Here is an 18704-nt window from a genome sequence, read left to right on the forward strand (position 1 = left end):
TTCTGGGTCAGAAAGTGTGTCCTGCTGATTGATTTCATGTCCAAGGATACAAAAGTCAACCACGCGAGGCACTATGCGACTCTAAGCAAAGCTCTAAGGGTAATACAGAAGTAATTACGCGGCATTTTGACAAAAGGCGTTCGATTGCGCCAATTCACAAGGTGTGATGTCCACAAGGGACAAGGATGTGGTCGTGGTAAATTTTAAGGTACTTTAGTGGGCCTCCAAAAGGCCCTAAGAACACGAGACTCAAGCCAGGTGACTAAATTAGTATATGGGCATTTCCATGAAAATGTCAACTTTTTCTCACAAATTAAAATTTAGGCTGGAAATATTTTATCTTCATAAATCAACAGCTAATTGATTGAATTTCAAGAAATCAATGTTTGAAATATTATTCACAGCCTTGCTAAAAGTGTTCAAACTATACTTCGTTTAACAGACCTTTGAAGATGTTTAAAATCATTGCACTTTGGAGGTTGAACTCGCAGTAATTCCGTCATATGTTAATTATGGGCTTGTTTAGAAGGTATTTCGATAATTAATTTTGTTTATGTACATGAAAATCACCTTCATAAATGTTTCTTGATCATGCACAATTTTCTCTAAAGGTAATTCCGTCGCAAATGGAATTGCCCATAGAGTATTAGCAGCATGTGCAATAGAACGCAATAGCAATACCTTGGAAGGGATAATATGGCAAGTATTCTCTTAAATATGACGACCTTTTTTAGTTGTATATATATTCGGCGGCTTGCTGGATAGATTTTCTTTTTCCAAGGCATAGGAAAGACTCCATAAAACACTATTCACGGGATAATTAAGAAATTAAAACAAACATCTTCATTGGATTGGAATCATTATAAACTCAAACTAAAAATAGACAAATACCCGCAATGGAACATCATTCATCGGATCAAAACAATGTAACAAATTCTATTCTCCGATAGATATGCTATGTAATCAGTCACTCATTTTTTATTCGCAAGATGTTGATTCGCAACTAAGTCTTTTGAGCTTAAAAGAACAAAAAATTCACACAAAAAGGCACAAAATATAGATATATGTAAAGCCTTACTCATTTTTATTTCGCAAAATATTGGTTCGTAACTAAGTCTATCGAACTTAAAAAGACACAAAATGTGCATCATAAAGGTGGATGTAATAAATTTACGCGCAACTTAGCTCCATTATTTTATGACCGCATTATTGATACAAAATTCCCGCGCATGAAATAAGTCGAGAATAAAACATTATTTCAACCTAAAAGTTGGTTGGGAAAGTTGGGAAAAAAACAGAAAACGCTCACGGTAAAATATTAACCAGATTTCTACATAACGTTGCCTCCATCATATTTATTATATTTTTGACGTGCCACGTATAATCTATGCACATATAATTCTTATCTCCTCGTAAATAAAACAATTCTCTATGATTAGTCCTATTTCTATGAAGAAATTCCTGAATAGCTTTGTGTGTTGTGTGCTGATGCATGGATATGATTGCGGACACTACGAACGATATGGTTAACGTAAGTAACCAAATATAAACTTGCAGGAATTTAATTTTTGAGGCTACGTACAAGAACAAGGTGGACCTAAAGAAAAATAATTGAGCAAATACCAAATGACGTCCAATTTGTGAAAGAATCAATGATAAAATATGAAAAGTGAGAATGTATTTGATTTTACGCAATCACCACCTATAAAAGTGAACGAAGCAAAAATTGTCAGAACCGTTTTCATTACGATAGTAACCAAAACAAAGGTATCCATGGGCCACAAAACAAAAAACAAATATCTAAACAAATTAATAAAGAGCATTGATGTACGATAAATACGGGAGTACCTATATACGCATATTCCAACTGAAATCACAATTCATCTGTCACTCACACAGGCAATATATCACGACAAAGAATATTATAGAGGAAAATAACTATTTAAAAAAAATGACGATTGTGAACTTCATACGTAAAAGTTTTTGTGGTATGACTTATATGCACTTCGAACAATAGAAAGAAAAATGAAGACATGTTTGAAAATGAAGTTATGTTTGTAGTCATGGCATCTACACCAAAACAACCTTTAAAAGTTCCTAAACTCACCAGTCTTTGGAACCAGCAAAGATTCTCGAAGACTTAAATCCAGTCGATTAACTGTGAAGGTCGGCGTTTCTCTATCACAGAGGTGTAAGCAACCAAGTTAGAATAATTTGATCGTATTTTCAACCATATTTTGCAGAACATTGTGTTTAATTTTCTTATTACGCAGGCGATAAAAAAGGGGGCAAGTCGTGTGGAATTTATATAAGGAATATTTGAGGCAGAGCCCTGAAGAAATTAGGATTCGTCAACCGTATTGTGGGAATATTTTCGGATGAGAAAGTAAAAGAAAGGTGCTATTTCGCACTCTTCCGACCGCACCTTGAATATGCAGCGATATCAAATGGGATCGGTTGCAGAAAGACTTAATCCGCGAACTGAATAAAATATAAAGGATATCAACGCATTTCGTCAAAAACTGCTACGGGCGTACAGACAGCGTTATTCAGATGTTAAGCGAATTAGGCTGTGAACCGCTGGAGACTCGGAGGCTGCGCGCTAGGCTTAGATTGCTTGAACAATTGAGAATGGATATCTTTAAGAGCGACACGGAGAACATAATGTTAGAGCCGCACTATATTTCCAGGTCCGATAGAAGCGATAAATTAAGAGAGATGTTTTGCCGAACGGATAGATATGGTAATTCATTTTTCTCACGCACCATTAAGAATTTTAATTAAGACAAGTCGTAATTTCGCTACAGCATTTTCTTTGTTTGTGTAAACGGCTGGTGTCCTAACACCCCCTGCCACACGCCTTTTTTGCATAACAAAAGAAAGAATAATAGTCCAAGAGAAAGGAAAATTCATCTGTCACTTACTGAGACTGTACCTCTTCATGCAGAGTACTACAGATGTAATAATTCGTAGAAAAAGAAAAAAATGACGATTGAGAATTCCATACGTAAAAGTGTTTGCGATAGAAATGAGATTCACATCCAACAATGATTCAAAAAACTAAATAAATGGTTGAAAATGCAGTTAAGTTTGGATTCATGTCTGCATCAACAAGGTCGACCTTCAAATGAAGAAGAACCTAAACCAACCAGTGTTTTCAATCGGCGAAGCTTTGCGAAAGACTAAAATTCAAGCCAAGAAATCTGAAGGTCATCGTCTCTCTCTTTCGTAAAGTAGTAGGCAGCCAAGTTATCTTCATTCAATCGTACTCTCAACCATATATTTTGCTTAACATTATGTTGCCTTTTTTATTGCGGAGGCAATTAACTCCAAATCTGGAATTGCGACGAAAGAATGCCCGTTAGAATGACTTGGTAAAAATATAAAGTGACGGTAGTTGTCTCGCAGTGTAAATGAAAACAGCTGGATAGCTTGTTTGGGAGTTAACCTTGTACATCTATAGCAAGGATCTCCTAATGACAAAGAATTCTTTAACTGATTTAATAACAGAATGCATTCGGAAGAAGTAAAAGTTATGTTAGGAGACTTCGCCATGATTTCAAACATACACTAGAGATCGACGCAAGAACATATGAAAAGGTAATTCCTTTGCGAAGAAGGGAGTTCATTAAAGGCTAATGAGTAGGTTTTCAGTAAATGCCAACTAGACAAGACTATTTAAATTACTTAATCACTATTTAAAATATTATCGAATAACAGCAGGCGAATCATTAAGTAGCATTGAGGCATAAACGTGTTAAATGTCACCAAGGAAACAATCCACTGTTCCCAAATAATATCAACAGCGAAATGAATAAGGCCAATACTTCACCAAGTGAAATAACACCCAGAAGATCACTCATAAAGCCCATTCATAAGACGCTAATATCAATGACGAATGCTCAAGTGTAGATCAAGTTTTAGAAGCCACTAAGTGGTAAAATGATTAGTTTTGAAACAAATTAATTAACCATGCAACGGGAAATTGAAAAAAAATCCGTCACCTCCATCTTGAGATCTACAAAAAAAAATGTAATCGCATAAAACGATCTATCGATCTTATTTTGTATTTTCCTTGCAATGGTGCTTACAATTCCATTCACGGAGGAACAAGCCAAAGAAAAATAAAATCTTCAAGTCGTATACGAAAGCATATAATCCCGTGCAAATAAAAACAATTTCTTCAATTCCAAGTAAATATTAGCACACCAATGGCAACTTTTTGGCATATAACATAATGAAATAATGTATAATATTAAAAAATTAAATCCACTTACCATTTCTCCCCTCAGGATATCCCTCCGACGCAATACGTATAATTCCCAGAATTTCCAGACTCGTATAACTGACACTGCACTATTTTCACACGGAAACAATTTACTGAAAATTATAAGAAATATACACATATTAAATATTATCGAAGCAACGTCCGGCTATTGTGAACACGGAAAAGTTTATATCGGAAATTAAAAATTAGTGAAAAATGATAGTTAATCCACTTAATTATTCAATTCAATTCTTATTAATTGCAACAGTTGTGTGATTCAACGGTAAAGAAGAGAAAGTTAGCGAAGAAGTCTTTTTGTCGGTTGCATTCGGACGAAATATCCGAATAACTGTGACAAATTTAAGCGATCACAAATGCTTGCCGACGACACAAAGGAGAGAGACGCCTACTTCAAATATCAACACGAAATATTTAGGAATGAACCCAGTGAGATATCCACACAACATCTTGTGACTGAAAACATCTGGGCGTAGCAGTCGGCGGTCAAATGGGGCAGCCTTGCGAGAATTCCATCACCTCGGTGACAAGCCCCACAGAACTCGGAATATTCTTGCGGCAATAGCTACGAAGACGAGAATGCTAGATAATAATAATCGCTTAAACCACACGATGGGGGACGAATTCCTTCATGTAAACTATTCTCAAAACCTCTTAAAGAAATCACCGGAGTAGTAAGAACGTATAGCCTTGGGGAAAAGCACTCCGTAAGCAATTCACATATTATCGCAATCAGGGCTAATCAATCAGAATCCGCCTTAGTGAAAATAAGATCGCAATATGATCGCTGCAACGTACTATTTACGAACATGTGATATGCGAGACATTCTGACGACATTACCTAAACTAGATAACTAGACATCGAACTCAATTCATGAGCAATTTAAACTCGCAATAACTCTCAAAGTCGTGAAAGCGAAAAAGCGGTAATGAATAGGGGACGAATTGAAAATCGAAAAGAGGGAATATATCCCCAATAAAGTCCTATCGTTTGGCAGGAACAATGGAAACACAGAAATCACTGGCGAATATATCACAATTACGCTACCTTCAAACCTTTGAGGTTCTTTGCATAGGGTAATAAAAATAATCAAAGGCGGGATAAATCACAATAAAGCACAGAAACTCATGAATTATTATAAGCACTAATAAAAGCAGATTCACTGATATATTAAACAATAAAATGTTATAACAATGACATATGTATGACACGATAAAAACGCAAACTTATGAATGGCTTGCTTACTTACGTCTTAACTCCACGGCGGTTAGCAGGAAACTGATAGGAGCTCCGCGGGTGCGATTCGTCACCTGAGTGAAGGACGTTTATGACGTCACGAAAATTTGAGTCTGATTTATTTCGTTAAAAAATAAAAAAAGAGTATCAGTGTTCAGCTAATAAGTGATATTCAATTTAAATTAATTTTAAAATGTAATATTTTAAATAAAATCTTTTAAAATAATTTTAAACACTATTACGCCACTTTTTGATCAACGCTTTCGAACACCGATTGGCTTTTGTTTTCCTGACGTCACGTCTGCTTTATTTGTGATTTCGAACAAGTTCGGCTGTCTCAGTGTCTGGGCCCTTTTGACTCTCCGACGGTTTTTAAATGCTCTATTCAACTCCTCATTCCATTTTCAAATCCTCCCCACCTCCCTGAATTTCCTCCCCCATCCACAACTCAACGGTCTTCTTAACCGTCATCACACCAAATGACTCGTTGTGTCATTTCAAACTGCTTGCTCACCGATAGCGTAACATAGTCTACATCAACGACAACTGTTTCTAACTCCATTGACGTCTGTATGACAACCCAATGGATACACGGATGCAGAATCGTGATTATTTTACGTACACGCAGAGTTTGCTGGAGAAATTTAAAAACAGTGAAATAACGTGCGCATGCGAGGTCAGAGTTGGAAGAAAACCTGGTGCAAACAGCGGCTTGCTGGGACGACATTAACGTGATTGAAAGACTTTGGGTACGTGAGTAAAATATTATTAATGTGTATTATTATTATGGTTGCCATCGTATAATATGCATTCCATTGCTTTATTCGTCGTTGTTTGGCAAATTGCCAATCTAAATACATCAATACGGTCAACTGTTGGCATTATATGGTTCAATTTGCTGCACTTTTTGACGTGACATCTCATCACAAATATCTGGCCGCCCTGCTTTTTATCTGCGGGGAAATCGGTTTCTCTTTCATTGGCATTTCTCTCTAAAGGCATCTTTCAACGGTACATTAACACGAACGAGGCAATGTGTGAATGCACGAACGAATTCGGTCGATATGTACGGAACATTCACGAATGAATGAACCAAATTAGAACAGGTTCTTTATTCAGTACATGCATTCGTTTAAGTTGGGTGTTTATCCGGTGCACTTTCGTGTTCATTCACGCGTTCAAAAACATTCAGACGTTAAGTCGCAATGGTTGATGTTCCGTGAAAACAGGCTGTACGTGTCGGTCTCTTGTGTGCATTTTTACAGGTAAATTCTTCATCGCCGTTTTTCCGGGAAACGATCCTAAGGTTGATCTGCTTTACTGCCTACAGAGAATTGGGAGTACGGAATGAGCTGTTCAAGTGTATGTCCTCTCCATGTTTACGACTATCCATAGCAACCTCCCGTTTGAGGCAGCGTTTGAGAGATCGATGACATTACAATTATATTCTCGTAAATCCCCTCAAATATAGTTCTATGCCCCAACGCAACAATTCAATGCCGCACTATAAGCTGCTGTGTCATTACGCATCCCTCATTAATATTCCATAAACTTATCGAGTTGCATTGGATGGATTATCGATATTGTTTTTCACAATTCAGTCCCATAATATATTACAAGTACTTTATTCAATTTCTCGGATTACCTTCCCCTATCTCAGTAATATTTATTCCATGTGAAAAAGGTGGTCACTTATTGACATCTTAGATTACCATTGCTTTATTTAATCATCTTATGAATATATTTCTAGCAATTGATGTAGATAACGATAATTCTATAAAATTTAATCCAGCTACCGGTTTCATGCAAGGTCTAATACTTATATCTACTCCCAAAAACCTTCCTAATGCTGTATTTTTTCTTTGGTGTAATTTTACAGTGACGCTGTACCAATCTTTTTCCTGGGCATTGATCCTGGTGTTGGTCTGGGCTGCTGTCACGGATATGAGAAATAAGCAAGGGAAAATACGGTGTCCACATTTGGTACGAGCATGGTATCGGAGCAGGAATTCAGGGGAAATAATTGTAAACACGTGAGTGAAGAAAATGGAATTTTCATTTGAAATTGCAATCTACACAGGGGTGCCAACCCCCCCAACCCCATAGCTGTACTAAAACTCACCCTCACTGACGACCAAATCCTGCGAAAACATATGCGACTAACCACGTATGTAGGGGGGGGGGTAACAGGGGTTATAACCCCCCAAATTTTATCTAAATCAAATTTATTTTTATTGGTCCCACAATTTTTGTATCCTTGTAAAGAAGTAATGAGAATGTTTATAGAGGGAGTTAGATATATTACGAACGCCAGCATACTACGGTAGATCAGATAATAAAAATAAAATAACAGAGATATATAGATTATAGGACACATTGATTCAGAATGTCGGTTTTTCCACGATAGATAAGACGAGACTATAGAGGCAGCGTTAGGACTTACTTAGAAATAGGTTAGTTAACTTATATTGTAGACTACTAACTTATTGTACTCCTTAACATATGCTTCTGTATATTAGTATTATTATTATTATTTCTAACAGCATTCTTTGCATATTATTAAAATTAAAAGCGTACTTATTGGTATACGTGAATGCCCGCGGAGCAGAAATTCGTATATTTCACTTCCATGTTAATTCTTTTCATTCGCATATTTCACTATTTGCTGAAATTAATAGGAATATTCGTGATTACGTGAGTGAAAGAATGTAGCTACCGTGTAGTTTCAAGTGAAACTGCAATCTTTGTACGGGTTCCATCCCCTCCCTGTCTCCAAGACGACTGACCGCCCTCCCAAGCCTCACGACTAATGCCACAACAACAAAACAGATGCGAATCGCCTCCGCAATTTTCAATTCGTGTTTCAATAGGCCTACTATTTGCACATATGTGATATTAGTGTTCGTCGGGGCTGCTGCCAAAATCCAATTAAAGCCTAATTATAAAATTTTTAATTGCACGCTTACAGCACTATTCATAACATCTCCTCAACCACAATGTCCATCATTTATTAATAACATTTTCCTCGCGGGAATAAACTGCCTCACGTTTGTATCCTGGCGTTTTATTCTGCCCTCAACCTTGCTGATAAGGGACATGAAAATATCCTGAATTGTCGTCAATTATTATCGATAATAAACAGGAGCATCGGCGACCAACTCCTTCTCCAACATGTTTAGCATGCTTATTCCAACGCTTTCATACCCCTTTTCCAGCCAAGGCCAAGTTCAGCATTCCTTCTGTTTTCTTTTTTTCGCATCTTTAATGTTCAAGAGGCCTGTTCAAACAATTTCGCCTGCTTAAAAAGAAAGAATCCTCCACCTCCACAAGTTTCCTAGTTGTTTACATAAATATCGTCTTTCGTTTGTTTTTGATCAAAATGAGATGCATCGTGGGACACCCCCAGTCCAGTTGTATCAAAATATTTGCATCAAAATTTTTGGACAAAAATTTTGATCAAAATATTTTGACGCAAATTTGACCGTGGGACATCGGCTTTATTTATTGCGAAAACGGTAATTAGAATGTGGAAGCAGTACCAATATTAGCCGTATGTGGCGCTGCCGTCGGGTATACCTTGAGGTTGACTCTTTCTCCATTCTCTAAGACTCTAATTAGGGTCGTGGAATTACAGTGTGCATCAGGTACATTAAAGAGGCCCGTGGTTAAGTTGGTTCCTTTACCAACAGCAGAATAGATTTTTGTTTATATTTGTGATAGATCGGATGTAAGATTTTTTCTCGCTAGTTGCGCGTTAGTTTCGTTTTTAACATTCTTATTCCTTCTAATTCCCTATCCACGGCCTAACCTGAGTCCTGTAGTAAGTCTTCCAGATGGGCCTCTGGAAGTGAAGCTATAGTATCCCAAACCCAACTCTTAGGATAGGACTAAGAACGCAGCTTATTTCAGTTTTCGTTAAAAAGAGGTGAATTTTTGCTAAATTCAGGTGGGCGGTATGTTCGGGCCGGAACAGCCTTATGTCTTCTTTTCTTCCATTTGAATTTCCCTCCTTTCTTCTTTTTCCCGCCTGCCTTGGTTTTTTTGTTTTGTGCCGTACTGTTTTGCCTAAAGAGGGCTTGAGCAGCACCGGAAGAACGGTGCAGGCCTGCGGCACCGGTATTCATTCATTCGCTTGGGTCCGGGTGAAGACGACAGCATTCACTTGAAGTGAAAGAACTATGATTCATTAATTTAAAAATTGTTCTGATAGGTTGCACTAATCTTCAGTAATTATTTCGCATTGCCATCAACTTCCTGCTGCTCACTTATACTTAATTCATCCTTTTATGAATCAAGTTCTAAGGGTACTGTTTTTATATTAAATGGGTATCAATTTTCTGTGAAGTCATAATACATATCTTTCCTAATAAGTGAATTACATCAAGTAATGTGATAGCTGTCTTTATTACATACCGTCTTGGTTGTTGTGCAGTCTTGAGGTGCTAGTATTGGAATGATTGGGAGGCATCACCTCTTTGTTGAGGAGAGTTGTTCATCTACGGCCATGGATCCATTGATTGCAGTAAAGGATATCAAAATATGTTATATAATATATATGTTTCCAGCTTAGGAATATTATTGATGCTTACATGGGCATAGCCAGGACTACCTGGAGGGGCAGGGGGGGGGGGAGAGAAGGAAACCCTCCTCTGGGGGAAATGATAATATTTTATGCTATTTTGGGCCTTTAAATTATGAAATTCGTGGGTTGTCATGAAGCTGTTTTGTGAACAATGGTTAAGTAAAATAATTTTTTTACGTCAGTATGTTTTCCTTCAAAAAATAATGTTTGGGGGAGGACGTGACACCGTGGCTTCTCCTTAGGATGGTGAAATGCCCATGGTACGACGTGAAAGTTCTGGGCGTGATCAAGACGTCAGACGGTAGGGAGATAGCCAGTGCGTTAAATGTGGATGCGTCAAAAAATTGCTAATAACAGATTCCCCCTTGCTTGTCAGCTCTGATTTTTCATTTTGGTCGATGGTAGAAGTGGTCGGATTGTTTCATTTCAGTTGGCAATCGCCTCACATGCTTTACTAGTGTGGTTAATGTGATTTACTGGCTCAGTTACGTATTGCTGCCGTGTATGTGAATGCGTCAAAAAATTGCTAATAACAGATTCCCCCTTGATTGTCAGCTCTGATTTTTCGTTTTGGTCGATGGTAGGAGTGATCAGATTGTTTCATTTCAGTTGGCAATTGCCTCACATGCTTTACTTGTGTGGTTAATGTGATTTACTGGCTCGGTTCCGTATTGCTGCCGTGTATTTCGTCGTGAAAGATAGACACTTTTGCCTGGTGGCGCCGCCAGTGGCGATATTTGAAAACTGAATATAATGCGCGCGGAGCGACAACAATTCTAGCGGCGTACTTGAGAATCCTCTATTGTAATATTCGTGCGTGTGTGAACGCAAGTTGGTAGCTGGTTAGAAAAAGAAGAAGGCGAAGCAGCAACGAAGTGGGATAGGAGGAAAGAAAACGGGAAATAAAGTTTCGAAGAGGAGACGGCCGTTATTGTTGAATTATATTCGTCAGAATTAATTCAAAGGAAAGTGCTATTGATTCATTCCGTAATGTGTTGTATAGTATGAGATTTTAAACCTGATTTAAGTTATGCGATATACTTTATAGTTCGTAGTGAATTAGCTATTAGCTCGTATTGTATTGTTACGGACAGATTGAATAATCTATATTAATATTTTGCTAGAATTAAGTAAAATGTGCGAAACTACCATAATAAAAATCCGAAGGTCACAATGATTTTAATGTTTTGGTAAGAGTTCTTTGTCCCAGTTTGAAAAAGATCACTTATGTTCATCCTTGAACGAAAGTTCTTCCCACATCAATATAAAGTATCAGGCTAACGACTAGCCAGATGTAACGATAGAAAATAAATTTAGAAACGTCGGGTGATACCATATATCGCAAAAATTACCACGTTCTCTCTCTTATTTCATAAGTTAAATTTCAACAATCGTCACATTTCTGCAAGTTATTCGTCCACATTTGAAGAAGAGGTAAAAGAGTTTTAATTTACGGTATTGCATCAGATTGGATCATGTCCTTTGTCAAAGTCAGAAAACAATAATAGCTAAGAATGTAATGCAGCGAAAAGTGTATCTCCATCCCAAATCTCAAGTGTCTCAAATTGAGGCTCAAGTCTCAAGATTAGGTCTTCGATTTCCTTCACCTACATCAATGATTTGTCGACACATCCGAATCAAGGGCAAGTAGTAGTATATGTTGTTGATATCAACCTAATTATCACTAATATTCGCTTTTACTCGTATTAAATAGAGCAGTAGAAGAATGCAAGCCACGGATGAAATGATTAGTTGGACGAACACATTTGAATAGGGAAATTGCATACTTTTTATAAACAGTATGCTGATATACTACAGTAAACACTTGGTACAGCAATATACTTTTTTCCGCTTAAAATTCAGTTTATACCCTAGAAAATTACTCCCAAAAGTCGCCCGAGTTTCGCGGGCTAAAAAATACCGCCCCCACTAATCTTTGGCTGTGACGTCATAGTTCAGTACGAGTCCAAGATCCAAGCCCAGTAACTGCAGGTTTGGAAGAGCCACGTTGCGTTTAAAGGAGAACATGGGTGAAATAAGGAAAAATTACAAGTGGTGCATTATTCCTCTGTGCAATAACACCCCAGAAAAAAATTTTCGTCTGCATTCCCACGGAGGAAATTAGAAGAAAAGCCTCGATGCATGCCGTCTGTCGGGATGAGCGTCACGGAAAAATAAGAGTATAATAAACGGAATGATAAACCCGTGTGCAATGTGAGCGAAGATAACTTTAATATAAATAATATTTCCATATTTCATTGACTGAATAACTTGAAACTGAGATTTTTCGATAATTCGGCCGCCGTAGAATAAAAACTCAACTTCCGAACAAAAATCGAGATAGGTGTTTCTCGATGGTTACGATGGACTCAAATTATTAAGGCACTTGTTCAATTTCAGTTACGGAAGGACATAGAAAATTCCATGATGTTTAAAATCAAGGGAGGAAATATGAAAATATAGAGCAACGTTGATCCTCATGCATTCGAGTGCCAGCCAAGAAGACAGCGTTTTCTTCTACTGTCGGCGTCAAAATGATGCGCCGCTGTACTTTGCAAATTTATATCCTGGCTTCACTACATGCTATAATAATGAACTATACGTCATTTTAAAGGAAATTTTATCCTAAATTCTGATTTATTTTATTACAAAAAAATTGAAAAATGTAGACACGGTCAGTGCAATAAATGACTCCGCGCACCGAAAAATTAGCCGTTTTGTCAACTTCATGAACTTTGCAACTCAACCTAAGGAAAACTACTACGTCTACAGCATTCATCTTCCACATTAATTTACACTCATCAGTGCGGATTAATAAAATGGCTTTTGGGTATTTTTCGAACTTATATTTTGTTATAAATTAATGAAAATATTTAAACATTATCTTGTCCCATAGTTTACCCCGAAAAATAAAGAAAGTTGTAGATGGAAAAAGAATGGAATCCAGAGGTGGTCACAAAAAATGAATCGCAGCATTCTTTGATTTTATTCTACGCCGTTGCTTGCTTTTCAAAAAAAAAGTTGAGTCACAAGAGGAATATACCTCTTGTGACTCAACTTTTTTTTTGAACATATGTTCCGCGGCCTTTGATTTGGAAACTATGGAGATAAGAATGGACATGTGTGGATCAGCAATTTCCATTTAGTTGGTTGTCAGGATAAACCAAGGATCCATTTAAAGGTTGTCAGGCCATCGTATAAAGATAGGACTGATGTGCACCACAGGGGAAATGGTGTGTTTGAGGGAAAGTCAAACCCAAAGTTGCCCAAAGAATGTGCAGTTCTATGTTGCTCTTTCCCCAGTTAAAACCAAATAGAAATTGGATTGGGATATTTTCACCACGGGTTCCAGTGATAATGAGAGTGCAGGTGATCACGGTCATCGTCGAAAGTCATCCCTCTAGGATTTCCGATACGGAATTTTTAAGTGACAACCGATCGCAATGACGATGAGCTCGCCTTTAGAGAAGGTTTCAGATATATCGTGAGAAAAGCTCCCAAAATGTATTAAAGACTCTGTTTGGAAAACATGCACATTTTAATGCTAATTTAGGAAGTATTTCATTTCAAAAGTAACTTATGAACACCTGAAGACGTTGTGTTTATTATATTGATCGAAGTGCGATTGACCGATTCTTTCTGCAGAATAGGAAGCGGCTTCGGGGTTTTTAGTCACAAGATGGTAGATTGTGTTGGAAGTTCGTCTATATTATCGCTACTTAATTGAAACATTGATAGTCTGGCTTCCTCAGAGCTTCCTGTCGCCCTCCAGGCAAGGTATTTTTAAGTTGAAAGTATCATCGACAGCTTCGAGGTGGAAATAAGTTCACCATAAGACTCTACCGGACTGCCAAAAGAATACACATTTCACATGAGTATACGCTTTCGCCAATATTATATGCAAGTCTCACTTTGTTATGAACTATAAAACATTACAGATGCACATCAGCTACCTTTCCATTTCTCGGCATCGACTTTCCGAGCCGACGAAGTCTACAGTTTCACTAAAATACCCTGTTATCATGATGGAATCAGTAACAGGAAGCTTGCTAGGATCAGCCTAAGAATAACCATATGCCTTCATCTTTACGCAATCTATCGCTTTCAATGGATGAGAAATAGATCAAATAATAGCCCTGAAGTCACAATGAACAACTGCGATACGTCTGCACTTCAATAAATGAATCATAACCACGCCGTCGCATGTATAAGTATGCAACCTATACTATGGCCGTGCCGCCGTCTCTCCTCGTACTGAACTATGACGTCACTTTTCTACCAGCCAATCATCGGGCGTTTTCGCTTCTCACTTGCATTTGAAAATTCTCGTGAACTTTGATGCATTAAATATCGTAAACCACGTCATAAAATAATAAAAAAACTTTCACCGAGGTATGCAAACATATATTTTTATATAATTTTGGGGCTTTTGATTATATCTGAAATATATGCAAGTTCCCTATTACCTTCTACGTAGCAAGGAACAAAGATTGTCGACGCTAGGATGCAATTTTTAATTCATAAGCAGCTCATAATATGCACATATGTTTAAATTCATCATCAATATCATTGCAATTAACACAAGAACTTTTCCCTGCACATTCTATATTTCCTTCCAACAAGTTATTCGCTCTTGTCAATTCATTTTTCACTTGGAATTACTCTACCACTCATCAGATGTCGCCAGGGTCTAACCATGGTTGAGTGTGAACGCGCGTTGGTTCTGACGTCATCTTACGCTGGTTAAGAAAGATGGTAATGTGAACGGGGCATTAGAGGCATGTTTTTGGATCCTCTTTCGTAATATTCGTGCACGAATCGCCGATATATACAGATATATAGCAGATTCGCAAGTTGTCGGCACATCGTCGATCGCCACAGCCGTCTTCACAGGTCTATTTATTCGCCAGTTATATTAATTTCGACCTGTAATTGTATTTTCATTTGAGAACTTTTAATGCCAAGTACGTTTAATATCAGTCCATGGCCCTTATATACTGGTTACTAATCTTCCAAAAGGTTCTCATTGAAATCGGTAGGGGGCGCTGTTGCCTCAATCTTCCGACACCAAATAGTTCCTCTTTTGAACGAGTGGCAGCGCGAGGGTGCCCATGGTTTCTAGTTGTAGGAAAATTAACATGGCGAGTATAGGCTAAACGCTGACTTGTGGTGTTTTTTTCCATTTTTTCAGTGGTAAGGAGGCCTTCTGGAGGTTTCATTTTTTGACAGTACGAAACTGAGTGTAATGGCTAGAAAAAGGTGCTATTAGCTCAGAAAAATCAGTGATGGCCGTGAACGGGGCATTATTAAGCCTGAATAGCACGCCCTATCGTGGCGCGTAAAAAAAGTTTGACACACGCACCGAGATGTGCATTCAAACTTTGCGGCAGCCTTGGACCACTGGCATAGATGGCACTGATGTATCAAAACCTATACGCATTATCCTTATGGGTATGTCGCCCCCTTGGCGCAACGACCTACCTGATATATTAGTACCATGAGACGAGGCAACTCGAATCCATCCCCACCTCCCCCACCAAACCCCTTTTTATATTAGTATCACCCAATATTAGTAGAATGGCCTTAACGGTAATGGAGGACGTCAGCGCCACTATGCGCCCAATTTTGGCGATATGGTACTGTGACATCCCCTCCCCAAACGCTTCAAATCGTGGAAAAAACGGATAATATACATGGAGGATAAGCTTATCCCCACAATATCTGATTTCTCCAAGGATAAGTTCAAATCTGAGCTGGCTGGGAGGTGATTAGGAGATATTTCAGTTCATGTGTATTTCAGCATTGGTGAAATTTTAACATAATATGTAGGGAGGGACATCATCCTTGCTTGAAATGACTGCACTTTTGTGGTACTATATGCTCACTTGTATTTAATATAAAACTATACTGAGATATCTTAATAACATTTCTTATATACACCACTGTGTACTCATTTTTTCTCGCGAATATTGAGCTAACTGATGGCATTACATGGGTACATTGTGCATAGAAATAATTTTGAGATTATATAATCATAAAAGGTGTTCTAATGTGTCCTTTGCATTTTTAAAGGAAGCGCTATGCGAAACATTGGTTATGGCTATTTGATGGAGAAGGATAAACTTTCAAAACTGGCTGAAACAAGTGGGCCGTAGGAAGGAATCTGGTGGAATGGGGATCGACCATACTCTGTGGGGTGATGTGGAATACAGGTACCAAATACTTATTCAAAATTTATATCACAGGAAAGGAAAAATATTAATTGGTACTTAGATTTGCATGCCTGTGGTGGTGCGCAATGTAGTGATAGAAAATTGGTTGTTGGAGCAGTTTGCACCAAGTTCCATATTTTATAATTTTTGTTGCATTGGTTATGACATCTTTGTTGGAACACTCACTAGTTGTAAGCTTTACAATAAGTCATTCGTTGTTGTATGTGCTAAAGATTTCTCATATGCTATAAGTATAGCTTCAGCATAAAACGGTATTAGCATGTAGATGAAGTGATTGATGGCTTTGCTACTTCAACAATAATAATGATTTCAATTTTTTTAGGAATGACTTCAGCATTGATGAGTGCTAGTACGGGGATAAAAATAACGTGTTTACATGGTAGGTTAGACCAGGGCAATTTTGACACCTTAAGACATGATTGAATTTATGATTTTTCTTAATTTAGTTACATTTTTCACTGAAGTGCTTGAAAATTAATTGGAATTTTCCACACCCGTAGGATATGTTATAAGAACAAACTAATGTCATTTATAAAGTAAAATAACTGTTTCCTCGATTTTCGCTATTTTCCCAGTAACTGGGGTAATCAAGACATTGGTAAAAAATAAGAAATTCATTAGATCCTCTTCCTTCTTTTTTCCTCTAGTACCACTTTCATAGTAGTAGAAGTCATAATTATTGAATCCTGCTTTCTGTCCCCTTTTCCATCTTGTTTTCCACCACTGTGTGGTTGTTGCTAGCTAGACCTAGGTCTTTGAAATGAGACAGATCCTGAGGTAGATTCCAGGCAAGACTTTGGTCCTGAATCAGGTCTTGAAGTACCAGCTATAGGATTTCCATACAGCTCTCATAAAGCTAAGTTAATTGTTATGTTGGATTCAATTTGTGAGCAATATCTTTCGGCTTACGACAAGAAAGCTGTGACCTTTCGACACATATCTTGTTAGGGTCGCATCATAATGTATATACATATTTTGCCATTCATTGATTCGTCAACATTTTCTAGGTCAATGATGATTGGAGTTTGAATTGCTTTTTCAAAGATGAAGTCCATGTCATTGAACTTTTCTGGTTCATAGGGAAAGATTCCTGTTACACTGAACCCTGAAACACCTTTCTGCATTGTTGGGACATTCATGTATGCTTCATGAACGTCGCAACAATGACGAAAGGTGTTTCAGAGTCGCTATGTCGTATACTGAAATATTCTGAAAGCAATTAGTCCATAAGAGCCTGTCACACTGTTTATTAACCACTTTCTTGAGAGTGCCACAAAAAGCCAAATCTTGTACACAGGGGTATAAAAACAACATGTTGGCCATTAGGAGCTAATACCTAACCAGGTTTCTGCACCGATGATATTCCTATTTCATTTATATTAAATATTCTGGTAGCCTTAAAAGGATGTTTCTTATAAACTTCCTACTAGTTTGAAAAAACAGATCAACTTCAGATTTGTTAAAGGTAAGAACTCTGTTGCGACTTGTTGCTGTGTTAAGTTCAAGCTTTGATTCCTTTTACGAAACCCAAAAGCACAGTCCTCAACTGACATTTTGGTCTCTCTGGGTAAGTAATCTTGTGTATCTTAAGGAGGCCAAACAACCTTGATGACGAAGGGTTGATATTGATAAAACCATGTTTCTCTCTACCTGTCAATAGGAAGTAACGACTGTTGAGCTCTTGTTTCATATTTCTCTAGAACATGTGTTAAAGATTCACATTTGTTATCCTCATTGAGTTGTTGACACTTCGTGGCACACTCTTTTCGCTCTATTATAACCACACTGTTTCCTAAGACAGTGTGGGTGATAGTATGGTCCTCGTGTTTACATGCAAGTTCAATGCTCTTAATTGCTCTTGCTGTATTTGATGGTATGAGACCACAGGTATGGTTTCTATTAATGGAGCACTTTTTGCGATTGTACGTGTTAGTGAGTATTTGAGAGCGAGTGGTTCATTCCACTATGAAGCTCCCAAATCTGACACTAATGCACTAAGGATTTTAAGTCTCTTGATTACTACTGGTATGGGGATGCTAATGAAGTCTCCTGCATGCTGTGTTTATGCTATATTGTGTATGCTGTATTTGTATAGGTACCACCTTTCACTTAATGGTGCTCCAAATGAATGTTTTCTTAAATTGAAGTGTCATTAAATTTTTAATCTGCATTTGAAAGGTTTTCCCATTTACTTGGTTGAAATTAGACACTTAGCAATAGGTGGTCTTCTTCCGTGATCACCATCATTAATGGTTGATTTTTTTGGTGTAAATCCTTACGCTCAGGATTGCTATTCATTCCTCATCCACAAGACATCAGATGCCAGCAGCAACCAAGAGTAGTTGGGTAAGAATGCATTGGTTGCTC

The sequence above is a fragment of the Ischnura elegans genome, chromosome X, assembly GCF_921293095.1.
Source record: "Ischnura elegans chromosome X, ioIscEleg1.1, whole genome shotgun sequence".
NCBI classification, from domain to species: Eukaryota; Metazoa; Arthropoda; class Insecta; order Odonata; family Coenagrionidae; genus Ischnura; species Ischnura elegans.